The 22,181-nt window shown below is 41.6% G+C and overlaps 1 protein-coding gene and 1 long non-coding RNA gene across 3 annotated transcripts in view; one reads left to right on the forward strand and one right to left on the reverse strand.

Annotated features, from left to right (window-relative positions):
* LOC141811335 (equilibrative nucleoside transporter 2-like) overlaps window positions 1–7,592 on the reverse strand; it is a 24,148-nt gene extending 16,556 nt beyond the window's left edge. For both annotated transcript variants that reach the window (XM_074699359.1, XM_074699358.1), the window contains exon 1: window positions 7,391–7,592. The gene's annotated coding sequence lies outside the window, so the exon portion shown is untranslated. The remainder of the gene's footprint in view (window positions 1–7,390) is intronic.
* LOC141811337 (uncharacterized) overlaps window positions 1–18,119 on the forward strand; it is a 19,473-nt gene extending 1,354 nt beyond the window's left edge. Inside the window, exons 2-3 of the long non-coding RNA XR_012600167.1 lie at window positions 17,686–17,798; window positions 17,990–18,119. This is a non-coding gene — a long non-coding RNA (uncharacterized LOC141811337). The remainder of the gene's footprint in view (window positions 1–17,685; window positions 17,799–17,989) is intronic.
* Window positions 18,120–22,181: the final 4,062 nt, after the last annotated feature.

The following is a 22,181-nucleotide window of genomic DNA, read 5'->3' on the forward strand; positions in this document are numbered from 1 at the left end:
TGGTCCTGGCGTGAGTTAGAGACATCTCACACCTCTCCTATATCTTTCGAACAGCAGAGTGTGTGCTCCTTCAAAAACAGCTAAAAGAAGGCCAGAACGACATTTAAAGGGGGCATATCATGCTTGTTTCTCCTTTTCACTATACCAGACGAGGATGCCTGTAAAGCATTTCTGCCCTCAGTACAAGTCATTTAGTTCCTTCATTGCCCCACAATAGCATTCTCAATATCCTCATTTTAGGCCATTCTGAAGATCTCGTTGAAACGCTCCGTTTGGAGAATGACCTCCAGTAACCTCACAACGTCACAGCCCTTTGTGCTCTGATTGGTCACTTCTATCAGAGGGGCGGAGGGGGTAGAGCCAGGGGGCGGTTTTTGCAGCATGGCAGTATTTACAAAATCGCCATATTGAATGGAGCAGACCAAGCGAGTTTGCTGTTTGCCAAAACTTCACCGTAAGGCATTGATAGCACTAATAAAATGGCAGAGTGTAGGATACGTCCTTTTGTATAGGACCCCGAGTCAGACCCGGACGGTTCTGAAGCTCAGGAGGAAGAAAATCCACCTGGACACAGATCATCTCAGGACGCTTCAGTGTAGTGAGTCAAACCGGTACTGTAACATGTATAGCTTATACGTGGAAATATAGGCAGACTTCTCCAATAAACTATTTCTATAGCAGGGCTCCATCCTGCTCCTTCACTTTTCTCTGTCTGTTTTATCCATCATGCTGAAAGTGTAGTCTAAAGATCGCCTCTACAGCAGTCAGTTCATCACTATGTTATTACCGCAGCATTATTGTGGCCCAGGTTCACAGTGCATGTCAGAACAAGCATGCAAATATCACAGTATCACAAGAATTACGACGTCTGCTAAAACTTAACTGCTAATTCACCATGTAAAGCTGAGCTGCTCAGCAGAGCAGAGTCCCTGCATCCAGCACTCAGTCACTCGGCTCTTGGTGGGTGTATCCCTCGGTGGCGGTTGTGTGACTGACTGACATCACAGAGGAGGAGCTGCTTTATCAGATTACTCCAATAAAAAGAAAGGATCCTCATGTCGTCACAACGGTCAAAATCTCGCGGCCAAATGGCAATGACCTTTTTCCAGAGGTATCGAATCTCGTTCTGGGATATCAGAAAAAATACAATATCTCATTTTTTGAAAATTCAGGGGGTGTAAGGTCTTGTTTTCAAATTTAATTACATTATATGTAAGTATTAAATAAGGGATCAGCATGATATGTCCCGTTTAAGAACAACAAAAACACATAGAAATCAGACTGAAGGATGGATACGTGTCAGAATGAGTCCTCCATCAAATTTGTGTAATTATGTAAACCCCGTTTTTCTCAATCCAGACATCACCGATAAAACTTTTTATACTTTATATTCTACATTTAACATTTTTCCAAGATTTTAGTCACATTCTAAAATCAGGAATAAAATCCTACTCTTCTGACTCACTGCTGTCTCACTCACAGATTTATTCATTCTCAAAATCCCTCTTGCCTACGTTTATTTTTCCTCAGCTCATGCCAATAGCTGTGGGGCTCCCTGCCCATGCTGCTGGGGTCAAACCTGATCCTCCATGATGTTTTCTTTACCCTGGAAACTGAGCGCCCACTCCCTGAGCACACAAACACTAAGAGGTACAATGAAAAGGGAAAAAACACGCTTACAGAGTCTCAACCACCACCACCGCTGAGCATTACTGACCCACCTAGAGCCGTGCTACTGACAGTAAACAGAGCAGCTGCTTGTTCTCGCTTGTTGGAGGCGACTCAGGCGAGACGCTCAGATACTTTTACCCTTAACCCACATATGGGTGTCTGTGCCAGTTTACAAAAACCACAGATTCAGTCATGTGAGAGGGCAAATAAGCGTGTTAGCTCTGCAGCGTCGGGAGGAGGATGTGGCTTTTCTGATGATACATTTTCCATTCATGCCATTTTTCTGACACGGAAGTTCCTGTTAGCGTTCCCGTTTCCAAAACTTGAAAAATGACACCTCTGCAACAAAGGGAGGGCACACACAGCTGAGTCATCCTCTCACAGGGTGTGTGGACAGCCTCACCGAGTTAAAAGTAAAGCCTGTTTTTACTCCAGTGAGACGCCTGGTTGAACTTTCAGCGGGACGTAAGGCTCCTTCAAAGCTCTTCAAAAGTAAATCAGCGTGTTCAAGAGTCATTACAGCCTGACTGGAAAACATGTTTAAACAGCAGAGCAGAACTAATCAGATTGAGCTGGTAAATCATGCACAAAGGGAGTGATGGTGACACATGGGTCACACAAATATTTGTTTCATTAAACACATTAATAAAGAAGAGCAACACACAGCCTGCAGGGAGCATGCTCAGATGGTCACTGCGCTGGGCATCAAATCAATCAGAAAAGGCCGTCTGGTGTTTCAAAGCTCTCCTGATCAGATGGAGAGGAAAACAGCCTGAGGTGAACTAACAGAGCTGATATCACACTGTGTGGTGACTCTGCTGTCTGTGTACAGACTAAACATGTAGTATTTATCCTCAGGGAGATCTAACCGGCAGGTGAACAGTCTCTGTGTCCAGGTCACCTGAGGTCAGGCCTGTCTCATGTAGTCAGCTGTTTAATCTCACTCAGAGTGAGACTCAGAGTGAGACTCAGAGTGAGACTCAGAGTGAGACTCAGAGTGAGACTCAGAGTGAGACTCAGAGTGAGACTCAGAGTGAGACTCAGAGTGAGACTCAGAGTGAGACTCAGAGTGAGACTCAGAGTGAGACTCAGAGTGAGACTCAGAGTGAGACTCAGAGTGAGACTCAGAGTGAGACTCAGAGTGACAGAAGCTGCTTAAAACACAACAAACTGTCTGTCTGAAGGGTTAATTCATGACCTGTCTTGGCTCAGGAGAGAGAGGAAAAAATCCACAGAGCTCTGAAAAAAACAATAAAATGAGATGAGATGAAATTGTTGATCCATATTGAAGTGATACAATACTGATGCCTGGTACCTGGCAATTGGTGTCAGTGCTCAACTGTACTCATTTTCACTACTTTTCTGTATGTTTATATGGTAACAAGCTTTAATTTTTTCTAAATGATAAAATCTCAAAGTTATCAAATTTATTATTTCTCCTTAACATTCAATGCTGTGTTCAAGTCCACCATGGAAAATCGCCTCCTTTTCCACTCTCCCACAGTCACAAGGATGCATTTAGGTACCTAAACATGGTAGGGGAGACAGGGTATGGTTGTAACACGTATTGCTTCAGCACCTCCAACTCATTGAATTTTTGAGTCAGAGTTCTCAAACTTAAATGCAAAGTTCCCACATTTGTTTACTACGAATGGTACCAATTCAAACCTCTGCAAGAATGTCACAGAGCTCTACAACAATCCTTACTACCGGGGACGGTTGTAACAGACAGAAAAAAAAAGCAAAAATAGAGGTCACGAGACTGAAATAAATAAAAATCCAGAACAATGTCTCAATGTCTAATAACCGGTTGACCCTGAACTCAGAATTTCTTACTGGTAACTCAAGGGTGGTGTGGATGCTCCGACTTTCAAGTTGGACATTCCAAACTCAAGGGGTGTTCCCACTCGGAACTTGGAAATTCCGACTTCTGAGTACAAATGAAACACACCATGCTCAAGTTTGTATGCTAAAACACTACAGTGTAGCTGTGTAAAGAACAAGTAGGTCTAACAAAAGCAGTTTGTGTGTGTGTGATTTTAATCGAAGTCACAAATGCCTGTTTGTAACACTTAAGTGGTGGCCTTTTTGTTTTTTTCAAAATTTTCGCCTGTCCCTCAGAGAGAACCTTGTTGCTGCTCCAGTAACCTACACTAGGATATTACTGAACCCTCAGCTTCTGCAGTGATTTATAGGAACATGGCAGATCCCATGTGCCTTTGTGACTGATCTGACTGACTTACCGTTCTTTGTGACTCCATCAGATGCTTTTTAAAAACATCTGCAGGCACACCTCTGTCAGTCTTTCTTTTCAACTGCCTAGGTGTTGTGTAACATTATTCAAATCAAAAAGTTTTCTTAGTTGTACACAAAGGGATGTAACACTCTGCCAGTGTTTAGCTAGCTGTATTGGCACAGTGGACTGAAATTAGCACAGGAAAAGTGCATCACATTTTACCAGGGAAACTACAGTTTATTCTGATATAAGTCAAGTGGTTTTAACTGGAATAGTATAAGTACTAAACAGTAGTCTTAGTAAAAAAATGTTCTTTCTTACCTCAAAATCTGTATTTTTCTCTATAGAATCTGCATACAGCTGTTTCCAGCCCTGTGTGATCAGGGTGGAAGTGGGTAAACACTGAAATGATTGTATGACTCCTATCTTAATTGATTGGAGGAATTTGTGGTGTTACAACTCTCCCCATGTTACAACCATACCCAGTGTCCCCTACTGTTTGATTTTACATGAATTGGTACTCAGTGCCACAGATAGAATACAGTCACCTATAAAATTACCTAATCCGTTACCCAACTCTACTTGTTCAGCACAGACATGTTGATCTGGCTGCTGCTGATAGGTCCAAACACATACAGAAAGACAGAATGTTGAACTGAAAAATGCAAATTAGGGATGATTCAAATGACTACTTTTCTAGTCTCAAAACAAGAACTTAAATCCTGCAAACCGATTGGTCCAAAACCACCAGAAAAGTCTCAGAACTGAGCTAAATTTATCTGTCAGAGCTCAACACAAAACACAGTCTGTGGGTGAACAACATCAGGACCATCTTCCAAACATGTCCCCCGTGTTATCATGTAAACCAGCAACACACTCGTCTTCTGAAAACAGTCCTTCATTCACACATGTGGAAGCTTTGAGGCAGTGCTATGAGTAATGTGAGGATTTTAATGTTCAGATTAGGGATGTCCCGATATTATATTTTCACTTCCGATACAATACCGATACTGCAGCATTGAGTACTGGCCGATACCGATATTAATCCGATACGATATCAGCATCAAACATGCATACTTTTATTACTTATTTTGTAGTATGTCTGTCATGTTAGAAAAGGCTTGATTAAGTGATATTATTCAATCAAAGAACAGTAGTCAGCAGCAGTAGGTATGAGGAAAAACTGACCATTTATCATTAACCAATGGGTAACAGAAATTTTAACATTAAACATAAGAATAAACTAGTAATTGAATAAAATAAAGAATAAATTAGAAATAAACATTCATGTCATTAAGAGCACTGCAAGAACAAAACAAAAGGGCGTCTCTTTCAAGACACTGAGCACTGAAAACAATAATCTGTGTTGTTTGGCCAGGTGAGATCACTCAAGCTTCCACACAACGCTTGTTTTAGTTCCTTTCTACAAAAAGCTTCCTGACAAGAACCAGACTTACACTTATGAAAACACTTAGTACTATTAACAGGAAGGTAAGCTCAGAGAAACTTTACCCCCTGCTGCAGAGGAATGTAAAAACAGCATCCTCATGTCAAACTGTGCATACATTGTTCCACACAGTAAAGCTCAAACACCTTAAGGAAGCAACAACACACACAGAACATGTTGTGTGTGGATATTTGTTGTTCTTCTGACCCTTTCTTTCACATGAAAAACGCACAGGGCAGACAGGATCAGTGGCTTTATTGTTTCGTCCTTAGGCACTGAGACACGATGTGAGAAACATGTCAACATGCTGAACGAACACTGAGAACAGATTTTTTTTTTTTAACCAGAAGCTCCTCAGAGATTTCTCTCATGGAAACTACAATGTTAAAACAATCTTCCCAAACATATAATCATGAGCTTTAGTCAGCAAAGCTAAGTATTTATGAGAGCACTGCTCCTTTGCAGACAAAGACAGCTGCCAAAACACACGGTTTAAAGTGTCCTGCACTCATCCAGCCACACCAAGAATCTACAGGTGTTTGCATCTCTTTGAACTCTTGTTCAAAGCTCAATCCACTCTAAACTTAAGAGTTTCAACACACTCTCACTTCTAGATTCTTAGAGAATTGTGAGTTACTTAACACTCGTGGATTTTGATTCTCAGTAACTGAAATTAATCTTGTTAATCTATCTTAATCTTATAAATCAGTCTCCTTTAATCAGCCTTTTCTTCTTGGCATTTACACAAAGGGACTCCAGACTTTCTGCACATATCTTCAGGAGAATGCACACAAACCAGAGAAAATAATGACTTTAGCTCAGACATTTAAAGAACAATCAGGTCGCATTATTGAGGTTGTGAAAGCTATGGAAAATTTAAGTAGATTTCTTAAGTAGGTTTTAAGTAATGAGTTTATCTTAGACTGGAAATGTCATTATTAATCCATAAGAGCATATCAAAACCTTTGGACTCGGTAAATGACACGGTGTATTTCTTTCCCTGAAGCAGCATTTTCACAGGAATTTGTGTCGGATAACTCCCTCGAGGGCCTCTGATTCACCGCTGGCACAAAGGAAGTTAGTCATCCTCAAAGAAAGACACACCAACCATGTGGTCATCAGAAGCCTGGGCTGTGGAGCTGGTAGAACCAGGAATAGATGCAAATCATGAAGTAGAAAGCTGCATAAATACTTCCTTATGTAAACCCAACTGCAAACAGGTGAAAGAGGCGATATTCAATCTTAATCCCTAAACCTTTAACATGTCATGGATGTATCAACCAGCACCAAACTCAGACTTGTCACTTTAGTAATAGTAGACTTTACATATCCATGGGTTGTTTTGTTTGACAGGGAAGATGTTGCGGGCAGGAAAACCTGCAGGACAGCCAGTGCAAGAACAGACAAAAACGCCTCATGTCAAGATATATAAAGACAACAATGATGGAAAACAAGGTTAAAATATTTTAAATGTCAAATTTAAGAATAAAAAATTGGCTGAACAATTTATTGTGTGTAAGGGAAGGCAGAGGTGTCTTGTAAACGAAGCATTGCTGCTTTACCACACCCCCTTCATTTCCATTAATTTTATCGCTCAATAGGAAAATAACTGTTGAAATAAAATCATTAAAAACGAAAACCAGTGGGTTTGCCCCTCTGTAAAGGACTGCTCTGTAAAAAATAAAGGTGTCAAGCCTGGAAAATGGGTTTAATTCGAACACATAATTCGTCTTTCCTTTTTTTCTTAAAAAGCATAAAAACTGTAGAAACGTTATGTGAAATTAAAGCAGTAGCACATATTGTATGTTCGTACAAAAAGCACAGTAATGTCACTACGTTTGTACGCCCTCGTGAAATCTAACGTGGTCAAAAGCAGAAGAGGAAAGTAGTTACTATTCATTCTTCATCACCCTATCGACATCAAACGTCACCTCTTTCTCAGGTAAATAAAACTAAATACGATGTTAACCGTGGAAAACATCTCTGGCATCTGCTAACGATACCTCACTACGAGCTGACATGACAGAAAGACTCACCTTGGAAAAAAACCCGCTGGTCCTCTCACTGTGTTTTCATGATGTTCCGTCGATTAATTCAAGCACTTGTGAAGCGAAAAAATCAAAACTATCGAAATAAAACATGTGGAGAAGACCGTTTAACGTCCATACACGTGGAGATAATGTTCATGTAGCTTATAAAGCTGATGGTGATGATGAGACACCTACTTCCGGTCTGGAAGCTCTTCCTCTTCTTCTTCGCGGGTATTTTCAAATAGGCAGGTAGCCAAAACAGTCAGAACACCATTCTCCCTTTTTGATCAATTAGTGCCAGAAAACGGGTATTTCTTGATTTTTTTAAATGTGGAAATCCAGTCTCGAATCAATTAGAGATATTTTTCTTCTCTTCAGTTCGAGAAGAAATTCGTCTTTATGAGTGCAAACCATGGGATTTAAGTTGAACCCCACAGGAGGAAGTGATGTTACGCAGAATATGGGTAACGTAAATATTAGGTCACAACCTGCAGCTAATGTTACAGCAGTCATTCAAAGCATCTTTATACTGTAAATCACACGTAGACACTACGGACTTACATCCTGTTTCTTTGAATGTCCTTTGTATTTTTATGTAATTCTGAAGTCAAATAATTGGAATTATAAACTCACATATTAATTTATTCTTTTGATATAAATGAGTTGTATTTTTTTTAAGCACTAAACTTTTTTTTTTTTTTATTTTCAATGAGTTGTCCCAAATAGTTTGACATGTGAATTGATTGTCAAACATATCAACGCCTCCACTGTGTCTATTATTTATTTTGAATAAGATGCTCTCTGTTAAAATTATGTGTATAGCATTATTAAGCCTTATCAAACAAAGACAAATACAAGCCGTTAAAGCTCAGGAATGGGAAACCTGTTGCCTAACACATTTAAACATTTTTTTACTCAGTGCCTATTATTACTGGTGGCCTATTGTGACATTTAATGATGTGACAATAATTTCTCTCCACAGTTTATATTCATATTTACAATCATGTTAGTCATGAAAACAAAAACACTTACTTTATGAGGAGCTCTTTTGATTTACCCACAAAACTTAATCTGCCAGCATCCCTCGTTGAGGCAGCAGATGTTGCCATAAGAAAATTGTATATCTTTAAACAAGATGTCAAAAAGCAAAACAAACGAGCAAAATAAAAAAAAAAAAAAAAAAAAGAATAAGTAAAAATGGTGGGACCAGTCTTACTTCTGCCCATAAACTTTACATAGAAAAAAAATGTCTATTCAAAGCCAGTACCACTGGATTCTTGGTACAGTGTGCCCTCTGCTGGTAGAGCTTGGGAACTGAACTCCCAATATGAATCAAATTTGATGTACTTCTAGGAATCTGATTCACACTGGGTAATTGTTTTTGTGTGGTTAACAACTATTGTAAAAAAAAAAGATGCGTCTAAGAAGGACAAAAAATTCTTTAAACTAAAGATTATGAGTAGAAAAGAAACACTGGCTGAAGAAACTTTCAGTTGAAAAACTCATATGAAATGTTCAATGTCAAAACAATAGAGCCCCGCATGAACTAAGTGGCATTTTACAGGACTATTTTGGCACTTTTTACAAACTGGGTATCTAACGACTGCAGGTAACAGCAGGCAGCCATGTGCTGCAGGTGAAACTTTAGTTTTTATGAATGGAGCGTGGTGCATACCACGAGTAATTGTCACAGCTGATCAGACAGAGAAGACATAACAGATCTTACCTTAATAGAAGGTCTGACTCTGTGGGGATCCTCTCCGTGATGCCTTCAGATACTTCAGATACTTCAGATAACACCTGGAGCCTGTCTGTGGAATAAATAAGCATTTTTGGTACTTTGAACGGCTGCATTTGCCCTTAAGGATTACTTTGCTGCCATTTGCTTTTTCCCAGCGTGGCTGGAGTAATCCACTGGAGTGACTCCAAAGCACTTTTTTTTCTAGTAATGAGCTGGAAAGTATGTTAGAAAAACATGGCCCAGGTTTGGAGATATCAATGAAAGTAACCCTTCAGCTTGAAGGAAGAAGTTAATGAATTTAAAAGACAGACAAAACACAATCATTTGGCTGAAGTGACATACTGAAATTTGCATGTCTTGTGAGTGTTTTAATTCCTTGTACATGCATTTCAGTATCAAATTAACAGCTCCTTAGTACATATACTTTTAGGGTTAACATTAAAAAAAACATTTAGATTTCATATTCACCATGTCTTGTGATTTTGCACACCTATTTTTTTTTTTTCAGAATAAATGTTTTAAATTATAAACAACACAACAAGATTCCAGTTTCTTTGAATTTGAAACAAATATATTCACCATGTAATTCATTCCCCTCCAAAAAAGTAACTCTTTGCAAACAGGAGAAGGAAGAAAGTGAGGAATAGAAAACACCTTATTTTAGCTTAGTGTATATCCTAAATATGCAAAAATATTCAGAAAGCCAAACTTCTGTTGCCAAATGAACCAGATTTTAAACCAGACCTAAAACAACCTTGGAGAATTCTTATCAGAAAACATATTTCGTGCTGAAAAAGGAAAATTAAAACACAATGACACCACAGATAAAGCCACAAAACAACAGCATGGCATGATTCATAATGAAAGATCAAAATGAGAAGAACTATGAGCACAAATCATTCATTAAGGGCATAAAAATCAGACAAAAGGACTAATGCATGATTAGGGCTTAGTGGAAAGTTATGGATCAGAGTACACACCACTATGGTATTAAATGATTTTGTAATCTCTAATTACTTATAAATTGTTAACCATCATAATAAGATTAGGAACAATTGGTCAGAGTCCAATCCTCTGTGCTCTGAAATATGAATTCTTTACCTTCAACAGGTGCAAAAATTATGATAACAAAAGAAAAACAATTGCACTGAAAAACTGACCAGTGCTACACTACTTTACGTAACATCTAACAGGTTTTTAAGGTCAATAAGATTAAAGGTAAAGTAAATAGCATATATTGACATTGTTTATAGCCAGTGCCACTGAAGTCCTGTACATAAATCATGTAACACTTGTACATGAGTAATTAAAGAGGGTTTTTTTTTCCTTTCACATACTGTATCAAACATGGATATTAAGTAACACTGCTTGATGTTTGGACAAGAGAGACTTTCTGAAATGATGAGGTCATCACATGTTCACCTAACAGGCTCTTAAAACACTGGAGGGTTGGGCCTCATACATTGAGGTCAGACCATAGCTCGGCCCCTGACAGACCTCCAAAGGGCTGGCCAGCAGGGCGCCTCAAAGAGACAGAGGCTACAGTAAGGGTTTTCTAAAACTACAGTGAGAGGAAAACTGTTTTTTTTGTTGTTGTTGTTGATGCTGTTTTCTTTCTTTTTTTTTTTATTGTAAATCATGTAAAGCTACAAAAAAGTATTGCTAATATTCTTAATATTCTTGTAACTGGTGTCACTGGGACTGGTGAAATTATGTGTAAAGCGCCCTCTGCTGGACAGATCAAATGCTTGTACTGCATGAAATGACCCCTTTTAAATTAATTCAAGACAACCATTTTCTCAGTGATGGAGCTGTTTATTCACTAGATGATTGAGATTAACTCCGTGTTTCATGTAGCTCAAAGAATTTTCCAGAATTAGTGACATCTTTTAAATATCTTAGTGTCTCTTCTGTTTGTTAAATCATTGTTTTCTGTGAACATCAACTTCAGCTTTTTTTTTTTTTAAAGCCTATTACTACATCAAATGTGGTTTTTAGATGTATGACATACTTCTGTTGTTACCAGAATGCATGTAGCAAAGCCACTGGTGGGTTAAAGCCTTGTTCATCACACGCAGCACCTCGGGGTGTGCACACCAACCTCCCCAAGAACAACTTATTGTTCCTATTTTAAACATATAGAAAATGTAAATCTAAACCAGGTTTAAGTCTGCAGCCATTTCAAAAGCTCCATTGCTTTGACTTGCGTGTGACTGAAAGACTGATAAGAATTCAGTGACGTCAAAGAGACAGGACCTCTGTGTGCTCTGTGCTTGTGACATATCTGTTGTTGGTTCAATTCCACGTATCACGAACATGAAAACCTCAGGCTGCAAAAGGCTGTGTCAGTCAGAGGTGTGAAGACTTGAAGTTTAGTGGTCTGTGGTCTCGGTACATCCTGTTTTTCTCTGTCATCACACTTGACAGTCCAGAGCAGAGCACAAGGCCTCTTCTGAGAACACATTTGACTTTAGCAATGAGGGATATTTATCTTTACTTGTCATTAGACAGACTCGCAACCTGAGCAAACTCCAGCTCCAGCTCCAGGAAGTTTCTGCCTAGCCAGGAATGCTGCGGACGTGTCACTAGGCTCCGCTGCTGTCGACGTTTTATATCTGTTTTTATGCGTTTTTACCTGATCTGATTTCTAATCCTGTTCTCCTGTGGACTGCCGCTACTATATTGGACTGTTCGGCGTTGCTTTTTGCCATCGTGATATTGCAAAAACACTACTATAGTTGGTACCTGTGTACTGTTAGCATTTTTAGCCGCTATGGCTACTCTCTCCGCCGTCAACATGCCGGGCGCTCCCTGTAAAAGCTGCCTGGTTCTGACACACACCCAAGCTGAGGTAACTAACCTTAAAGAAGACATCCGCAGGCTTTCCGAGGATTTGAAGCAGAAGGACGCAATGTTATCCAGCTACATCGACATGGCTGCCGCACAGTCAAAGAGAATCCTGTCCATGCATTCCGAAATTTCGGATACCTTGCTGTGGGATTCTTCGCGTCCTCGTCCTTCCTCCTGCTCGACCCCAAATCCCCGCGAGCCCTGGACAGAGGTGATGGTCAGGGGCAGCACGATGAGACTGTCGGTCTCTCCTCCACCACTACACCTTGCTGACGCACCGCGGCTTGAGGAGGCACCGGCGGAGCCGGGTGAGGGTAACCAGGTGGCCGGTTCGGTCTCTCCTCGTGCCTTCAACAGATCCGCTCACTGCCCTCCGAAGCCTGCATGTGGTGCCCAGTCCGACTTCTCTGTGACTGTCCCCGCTCCATCAAATGAATCACCTGCGGCTTTATCTCCTCCCGATGTGGCCGCCCCCTCTCCTGCTGCATCAGCGACTCATCCATCCACCGAGGGCTGCCGTGCTGCTGCCGTGTCCTCCACTCTAGGCTCCGTTGCTGTCGGCGGGGCGACTGAGGTCCCCGTTGCTGGGAGGCAGGGCAGACGGCGGGGAGGATCATCTCCCTCTTACCGCCGAAGGCTGCTACGGGAGGCGGTCAATAGGCGGTCAAGTGGAAAGGATTTCCCGCAGCCTGTCGCTCGACTTCCCGAGGCTGGCGCTTCTCTGCCGGTGAATGACTCCTGGGCACGGCTCGGAGCGAAGCCCAAAGCTGTCGCCCGCTCCTCAACAACTCTTCCAGAGCGCTGGGTTCGAGTAGGCGCCAGTAGGCGGAGCCCCTCCTCCACTGTACCTGCATCCACGCACTTTAACATTCAAGTCAATAATAAATATGAGACTCTTGGCATCAAGGATTTCCCTCCCCTGGACGACAGGACCGATCGTCCTTCACCAAAGAGGTCTGACACTCCATCTCGGCCGGGTTCAACCGCGGGCCGACGTCGCCAACCCCGGGTCCCATCCCGCCAGCGACGCACCTCCAGGCAGCCCGCGGAGCAACACGCCCCCTCCGTGCTGGTTGTCGGGACCTCGATGGTCCGGCACGTGAGGGTGCACAGCGGCCGGACCTTCTGCCACCCTGGAGCCCGCGTCAAGGAGGTCGAGTCCTCCGCCCTCCAGCTGTGTGCTCAGCACAGCGCGGCCTCTACGCTGGTTCTGGAGGCTGGGATTAACGACCTCAAGCGGGATTTCACGTCCATGGTCGACTGCCTGCTGGACACGGGGAAGCAACTGGTCATCTCTGGCCCGCTTCCCCCGCCGCGCTATGGTGACGTCACCACCAGTCGCCTTCGCCAGCTGCACTTGTGGCTTAAGGGATACTGCCTGAGTAAAAGTATTCCTTTTGTGGATAATTTTATCGCTTTTTTAAACAGACCCCACCTTTTTAAATCAGACGGCCTGCACCCAAACCAGGAGGGGTCGAGGCTTTTAGCAGTCAACATTGACCTGACTGTCCGGTCCTGCACCACCACCTCCTGACTCACTACACACAGGCGCTCTCCACCTCACTCACACTCACCTTCACCACCCCATAGGTACACCATACACGCCCCTCCCTCAGTGACCTCAGTGGCACAGGACAGTATAAGCACAATAAAAACAATTATCTCACATAGACAAAAGAGACAGAGGAGGACTGTTTTTAGACCACAATGTGCTTTTAATGTTCAGCTGGAAAAATGCGTTGAGCGCACGTTCAGCTTAGATGTTAAAATGGCTGTGCTGAACGTGCGCTCCCTTTTAAACAAATCTTTTATTGTTAATGATATTATTGTGGACAACAACCTGGACAGTATTCTCCTTACTGAGACATGGCTCGGCACTGATGCACCTGTTGTTCTCACCGAGGCTTCCCCACCAAATTTTAACTTTTTATTTTCAACTAGAGGGTGCAGAAAAGGGGGTGGTACGGCCTCAATAACAAAGACCGATATGCAGGCGAAAGAAATCATTTTTAATAGGTACTCATCATTTGAGTACCATGCTTTCGTTTTTAGCAGCCCACCTATCCTCTGTATAACAGTCTACCGACCACCCCAGTACTCCACCTCTTTTATTAGTGAATTTTCAGAGTTTTTGTCAATCATTCATACCACTTTTAACAGAATTTTAATAACTGGTGATTTTAATCTGCACGTGGACATCTCCTCGGACTTAATCTCAAGAGAATTTTTAAACCTCTTACACTGTCTTGATTTTAAGCAACACGTCACGCAGCCGACCCACAGCAGGGGGCGCACCTTAGATCTGGTTATATCTTATGGTCTGTCCATTGGAGCGCCCTCTGTTGTGGACCTGGCTGTGTCTGACCACTTTTGTGTGTTTTTTACAATCACCAGTTTTAATCAGAGGGAGGCCCCTGTGAGAACAGTGAGGAAACGCTACCTAACTTCTGAAGTGGCTGCAAATTTTATCCAGATTTTACAGAGCACTCCTGCAGAAATTTTACCAGCACCCTGCGATTTTATCACTGACAACTTGAATAAAAATATGAAGTCAGCACTGGATTCAGTGGCTCCACTTTTTATTAAAACAGTTAAATCAAAACCCACATCCCCGTGGAGAACTGAAGAAATTAAAAAACTCAAAAGGGATTGCAGGAGTGCTGAAAGGAGATGGAGGAAATCTAAATTAACAGTCCATTATGACATATTACGCCAGCATCTCAAAATTTACAATAACGCACTGAAACAAGCAAGAATCTTACACTTCCAAAACTTAATCCAAGACAATAAAAATAACTCAAAATTTTTATTCTCCACCATTGACCGTTTAACTAACAAAAATTTTAAAGGATCCTCTATGACTCCGAGTTATGCCCTTTGTGAGGACTTTGCAGACCACTTCAGAAGAAAAATCAACGACATTCGATCCAGTCTTTTATTCCAACAGCTTCCAACACCTGGATCATCAAATTTACCTGAGGAAACACTGGAGAGTTTTGCCCTGGTTGATGCGAGGACACTTGGTCGAGTTTTCTCCCAGGTAAAGCCCACAACCTGCCTTTTAGATTCAATTCCCACACCGTTTTTTAAAACACTCTATGGATTCTTTGAGGAACAGCTGTTATATTTGGTGAACTGCTCTCTTCAGACTGGTGTCTTCCCCACCTCCTTTAAAACGGCGGTGGTGAAGCCCCTTCTGAAGAAGAATGATTTAGATCCAAATGTTTTAAATAATTACCGGCCTGTATCCAACTTACCATTTTTAAGTAAAATTTTAGAAAAACTTGTTTTTAACCAAGTAAATGAATTTCTTAACTTAAAACATATTCTGGAGACTCATCAGTCTGGTTTTAGGATGAACCACAGTACAGAGACAGCACTTTTAAAGATTTTAAATGACACCAGATGTAATTTAGATAACCACAAACTCACAGTGTTGGTTCTACTGGATCTAACCGCCGCCTTCGATACAGTAGACCATCACATTTTATTAAATAGACTGAGGAATGTGGTCGGCCTCTCTGGTACTGTTCTTAACTGGTTCACGTCCTACCTGACTGATCGAAGTTTCTTTGTAAGTATGGATACATGTTCCTCAGGAACCCATAAGATAGAGTGTGGGGTTCCCCAAGGGTCAATTTTAGGTCCAACTCTTTTTAATCTATACATGCTACCCCTTGGGGACATCATCAGGAGGCACGGCATCAGCTTCCATAGCTATGCTGATGATACGCAACTGTACATTGCCGTGTCTCCTGATGATACAGGGCCAATTGATGCCCTTTTTAACTGCATTTTAGACATCAAGTCATGGATGGCAGCTAATTTCCTACAGCTCAACCAGGACAAAACAGAGGTTTTAGTTATTGGTCCTGAAGGCCAGAGAGAGAAACTCTTACCTAAGTTACAGGATTTTAAATCCTCAAAATCTGTAAAAAACTTGGGCGTGATTTTGGACTCTGAGCTCACTTTTATTCCACACATTAAAAACATAACGAAGATAGGTTTCTACCATCTTAAGAATATAGCCAGAGTCCGCCCGTTTCTCTCTCAGGCCAGCACGGAGGTGCTAATGCATGCTTTTATCTCCTGTCGTTTAGACTATTGTAATGCCCTGCTCTCTGGTCTTCCCAAAAAGAACATACACAATTTACAATTATTGCAAAACTCAGCCGCACGAGTGCTGACGAGGACCAGAGGGCGGGAGCACATTACGCCTGTTTTAAAATCGCTGCATTGGCTCCCCGTGCGTTTCAGGATCGATTTTAAGGTTCTCTTATTAGTTTTTAAGTGTCTTAACGGTCTTGGCCCATCTTATCTATCTGAAATACTTTTACCCTATCAACCCTCGCGGACCCTGAGGTCCTCCGGTGCTGGCCTTTTAACAATACCACAAGTAAGAACTAAAACTCACGGGGAGGCGGCATTCTATTATTATGGTCCCCGATTGTGGAATAGCCTCCCGGAGAGCCTCAGGGGCGCAGAGAATGTTGATATTTTTAAAAAGAGGCTCAAGACCCATCTTTTTAATCAGGCTTTTAACTGACTAGATTAACCTCTTTTTATGCTTACCCCTATCTTTACACTTTTTTATTATTACTCTACTTTTTACTATTATTATTAATTCTGTTTTGTTTATTTATTTATTTATTTATTTATTTATTTATCTATTTATTAGATTAGTTTATCCTGTTCTATTATGTTGTTTCATTTCAATGTTGTTTGATGTTTATGTTAGGATAAAGATTTATTTAATCTCTACTGTTTTATTCCTTCAGTTTTAGCTTCTAGACCTTTTATCTCATTCTACTATTTTAGTCCCTCGGTTTTCCAGTGTTTCCTCCTGGGGGTCTGCCACACCGGGAGCTGTTTTTGGCCCACTGATTGGGGCGCTGTCCCATGGATGGCTCCGGCCCTGGTGGCTAGTGAGCTCTACACCTTGGTGTGGAGCCACCTGTCTGCCTGGGCTGGGGTGGTCCCTGGGGTGGCGCCCCTTTCAGCCACGGGCCATGGCTCCTCCCGGTGTGCGCAGCCCCCAAAGGTAGCTTTTTCCTCACCTCAGATCTTGGTGCCCAGCCATGTCTCCTCATCAACAGCCTGTCTATGTGTGTGTGTGTGTGTGTGCGTGTGTGTGTGTGTGTGTGCGCGCGTGTGTGTGTGTGTGCGTGTATGTTTGTGTGTGCCGGTATGTATGTCTATGTATGTGCGTGGGTGTTACCGTGTTCAGTGGGTATATTTGTGGGGGTGGGAGGTTTGGGGTTTTAATGGTATTCCTTTGTCTTTGTTTGTTTTGTTTTTTTTGGTCTTCCCTTTTGTTTTTATCCTCTGTGAGGCACTTTGTGTTGCAGAAGCATGAAAAGTGCCATACAAATAAAATAAAGTTGAAGTTGAAGTTGAATTAGAAACATCAAGCCACAGGGGCTACAACTTTATAAAATACAGACTAATCAACTGCAAAAAGCCAGGGATGGAAAAAGTGTCTTTCAGTGACTTGAATGACCAAGAAGTTAAAGTAGAAGTCTGCAAATCTACTCAAATAGTAAAAAATACTTAATTTTAGATTTACCTGAAGTATTGACGGAATATCTTCTTGTTCTACTTGTTTGAGAATAATCAACACGAGATCATCAATGTAAAAGTAAATACTGAATATTTTTGTTGCATCTCTGTTTTAACTTTTTTGTTTTGTTTTGTTGTTATTTTGCACCAGGGACAGTCCCTGCATCAGGTCAACAGCCTTCTGTGAAGAGTTCACAATGAATTATCCATTTTGCAGGATGACTTGTGCTACAACAGGTTGTAGCTCTTCCTGGTTGGAAAGAGGTGTGGAAACTGTGAATAAAGTAGATGTGATTTCAGTATGAGCTGTTCTTCTCCTCTTCTCCTCCTCTCCTCCTCTACAATAGTTCACTTGATCCTGTCAGTAACTGTGACTGATGCAGTGTAAAATAAATTAAAGTACAACAATGCTGAATGTACAGATTAATTTATTTTCTACCACTTGTCCTGTTCAGGGTCACTGGTGGCTGGAGCCTATCCCAGCTGTTTTCAGGCGAGAAGCGGGGTGCTGGACTGGTCGCCAGTCAATAACAAGGCTGACAATCTTTCTCACGCACACTTTTCGACTGTGGGAGGAAGCCAGAGTACCCTGAGAGAACATGAAGATGTACCAGGATGTGAACTGGTGACCTTCCTGCGAGGCAGCAGCACTAACCACTGTGACGCCCCTTTACAGGTTGAACCTGGTTGTTACATGTGTATCAAATAAAGATGCAACACTGATACCTATAAGACATATAGGTGATAATTGAGGAGCTTTTGAAACTCATTTTCATTTTGTTTCGTATTCCACCGCTTATCCGGGACTGGGTTGTAGGCAACAGTGCTACAGCAAAGACCAATGACCCCTGTCCTCGGCCACTTCCACCAGCTCCTCTGGGAGGATACCAAGGCATTCCTAGGCCAGTCAAGAGATGTTATCTGTCCACCGTGTCCTGGGTCTGCCCCGGGGTCTCCTCCCAGTTGGACATGCCCAAAACACCTCCCAAGGAAGGCGTCCGGGAGGCATCTTCACCAGTTGCCTGAACCACGTCATTTGTCTCCTCTCGATGCGGAGGAGCAGCAGCTCTACTCCGAGCCTCTCCCGGATTTCAGAGCTCAAACCCTATCCCTATGGCTGAGCCAAGCGACAACCTCCAGTCTGAGAATATGCGACAATGCGGAAGTGCTAAAATCTGCTGTTTCTCGAGTGTTCACTTGAGGGTGGCTCCGGAAGTAGCGGAAGTCACATACACACCAAGCCAAAAAAAGCCATTTTCAAAGCAGAAATTAAACTATTTACAGCCTGGTTAAAAAAACGTCTCCTGTCTGAGTTGCTAGTTTTACTACCGGCTCCCACCGTACGGGGGATGAATTTTTTTTATCTAACTCGGCCGTTCGGAGGATGTTAAGATCGCGAGCTCCCCCAATAAGAGGCCCAGCTGATGGTCACGTGACCGACAGGCACCCTATGGCTGTAAGCGAAGCCCTTGCCACTACCAATATGGCCGCTATAGCCAATGTGCTTCATTTCCCGTTTCAGAAACAGACGGGTGATGTCAGGGAGACTACGTCCATGTTTTATACTGTATATGGGCTGAGCCCACACACTCTGCGGAGGAAACTCATTTCAGCCGCTTGTATCTGCTAACTTGTTCTTTCGGTCACTACCCACAGCTCATGGCCATAGGTGAGGGTTGGAACGTAGATTGACTGGGAATTGGCCGGTAATTGATTGGCTTTTGAAACTCATTAAAGATAAAATTAGAATATATTTGTTTGTTGTTAATTAGTATTATTTGCCTGGTAAGTCCCATTCAGTGTTTTTAGACCCCATGAGCCCAGCCTTACCTGAACAGGTGAGCTCAGCAGTCAGCACCTGTACTTAAATAAATTCTTAAATCCTTTGACAGACAGGCTTTTGCAAATCTTAGAATTGTATATTTTACTGGTTTCATTGTTTCATTGAATTTACTTTTGACTTTAACAAAACCTGATTACAGTTTATCTCATGCTGTTAACAGCTCTAGTCTTACATTTGATGTTTTCTGTTTTAATGTGTTTTAAGTCTGCCTGTGTTTTTTAAAAAAATACTTTTTGGTGAACATAACTTGTAACTGTGTTTGTATTTTATTATTTTATTATTGGTGTATGGCTGTTACTGCTGGCCTGGACTTCCTTGTAGATTTTCAGATGACTCATACCCATTAATTTCTCAAACTGAACATAAACTCTAATGTCCCACATAAACAAGGTACTGCTCAAAATGCCATGGAAAGAGTCAAGAAACAACTCTATTTTACTCATCTGTGCCCTTTTTTATTATTAGTTCTTTCTTAATTCATCCCTAACTGTTTTTTGATTTTGTGGTTTCTGAGTCTGAAAAGTCAGAAACAGGAGGTGTTACCACTTGATATGTCTGCAGCGAGGGGCTCGGCATCAAAGAGATAACTTTCATCAGTCAGACGGTGGTACGATGAAGCTTCCACTGAGCAGACTGTTTCTTGTGTGTCTTTACATCGACTCGTCTTCAAGTAAGTGAACCTCCTTTTAAACAGCAGTTATAAGAGATGAGATAGAGAGATAACGAAATGAGGTGTGACATTTCACCAGACGTGCAAGTATCTATTAACACTCAATAAATTACTGCACTTATAACATGGTGGGTGTTTATAGTGGTATTATTTTTCCCTCTGAAGTTAGGGAGAGATTTTGGGGCACAGCTGCTTTTGTCATGTGTGTACTGTAACAGGTCGAATGATGGAGAAGAGTGTGAAATTTAATGACTGAGTGAGCAGCTAATGCTTGTCAAACTGAGTAACCAAATCATTATTTTTAATTTCTTAATAAAAGATCCTTAAATGAAGTCCAGAAGCTATGGAATCAGTAGTTTTAGAAAGATTGCATAGTGAGTTCAGATGTATAAGAAAAAAAGTTTCTCATTATGTTTTTTTTTTTTTTTTTTTTTTTGAGGAGAAAACTAAGGTCACAAAAAGGATAGTGGTGAAGTGTAGCTCGCTGACTGACAAATCTGAGGTGTTTTTTCACCCTCAACACTCTCCATGTTGTAAGATACTACAGCACATTTCTGTCCTTCTCATGCTCAATGTAACAGGAAATCTGTTTTATTGCAATTCCATTTGAAAAAAAAAAAAAGTGTTACTAGGTGAGATCAAAAACAGGTTGGTCTCCAGGCCTGTGGCGTGTCTTAGCCAAGCAGCAACCTCCAGTCTAATATGAGTATGAATATGAGACAGTGCGGAAGTGCTAAAGTCTGCTGTTTCTTGAGTGTCTGTTTGAGGCTGGCTCCGGACGTACCACCAGCCCAAAAAAATCTGTTTTTACAGCAGAAATTAACCTATTTACAGCCAGGCTCAAAAAACATCTCCTGTCTGAGTCGCTAATTTCACTAGAGGATATTAAAATGGCAAGCTTACCCAATCACAGGCACAGCTCAGGTCAAATGACACTCAGGCACCCTATAGCTGTACTCCAAGCCCCTGTCACTGCCGATATGGCTCCTGTTAGCTGATATGCCTCAAAAATCAGTTTCAGAAACAGACGGGTGACAACTGTGGACTACGTCCATTAATTATACAGTCTATGGCCTTGTCTTTTTCTTTATAGCTAGTGTTTCAGTACAAGGTGATGTGGTGTCTAATTTGAAACATTTTTTATGTAACTGATGAGGATTTTGTAGTTTTGAAGCATTGCAGAAGAAGGTATCAGGGAAATCTGGGACATTTGATTGGACAAAAAGGAAAAAGGGAGAGTGTAAATCAAAATGCTTGTATTTCTTCCCATTTTATGCATTTCTTAAGTTTTTGTTGGTACTTAGAGTTCTGGTACATACGGCTGAATATGTCAGTATCCTGGGAGCAGAATTGACAAGAACCTCTTTAGTAAGACTTCAGACAACACGTTTGTCAAGACAAGACAAGACAAACAAGACAAGACAAGACCCAGATTAGTAATACATGAAGTAATGGAGCACAAGTGGAAACTCTGAAGGTGGAGACAAGTGCAAGGGCAGGAAACACATCAGGGCAGGAAGTGACGTTATTTTGTCCTAATTTGGAGCTATATAAATAAAGACTGATAACTGATTGATACTGAAGAATTACACCTTTGTCTGTCCCTGCAGGTGTTTCATCAGGGATTCCTGTTTTGACCCAGACTCCACTAGTCTCAGCCACTGTGGGGGAGAACGTGACCATCACCTGCTGCTGGACAGGAGAACTTGAAAGAGGAACTATTAACTGGTGGAAAAATCAAACTAAAGTAAAGAGTGATATTTTTATCTATGATGTCACCAAAGAATCTTTGCAAAAGACATCTAGCTGCTCCGACTTTTACTTTCCAAAAGTCACAAAAGCTGACTCAGGAAGATACACCTGTGAGCTGTTAGTGGAGATTCCTTATTTGGCTCAGGTCATTGGAAGTGGTACTGTCCTCACAGTTAGAGATAGAGAACCCAAATATAACACGTATGACAACTCAGACGACAGTGGTAAGACATCTCAACATTTGTGCATTGAAGATCTAAAGAAAACCTTGTTTTTAATTTTTTTTTCTTTTTTGTTAGGACACCAAACTGAAGATGTACCCCGCAGTTCTGACAGTAGGTCAACATGTGATCACACACACACACACACACGCACACACACA

The sequence above is a fragment of the Halichoeres trimaculatus genome, unplaced genomic scaffold, assembly GCF_033239565.1.
Source record: "Halichoeres trimaculatus isolate MK-OKI-2021-1 unplaced genomic scaffold, fHalTri1.1 fHalTri1_scaffold_22, whole genome shotgun sequence".
Lineage (NCBI taxonomy): Eukaryota > Metazoa > Chordata > Actinopteri > Labriformes > Labridae > Halichoeres > Halichoeres trimaculatus.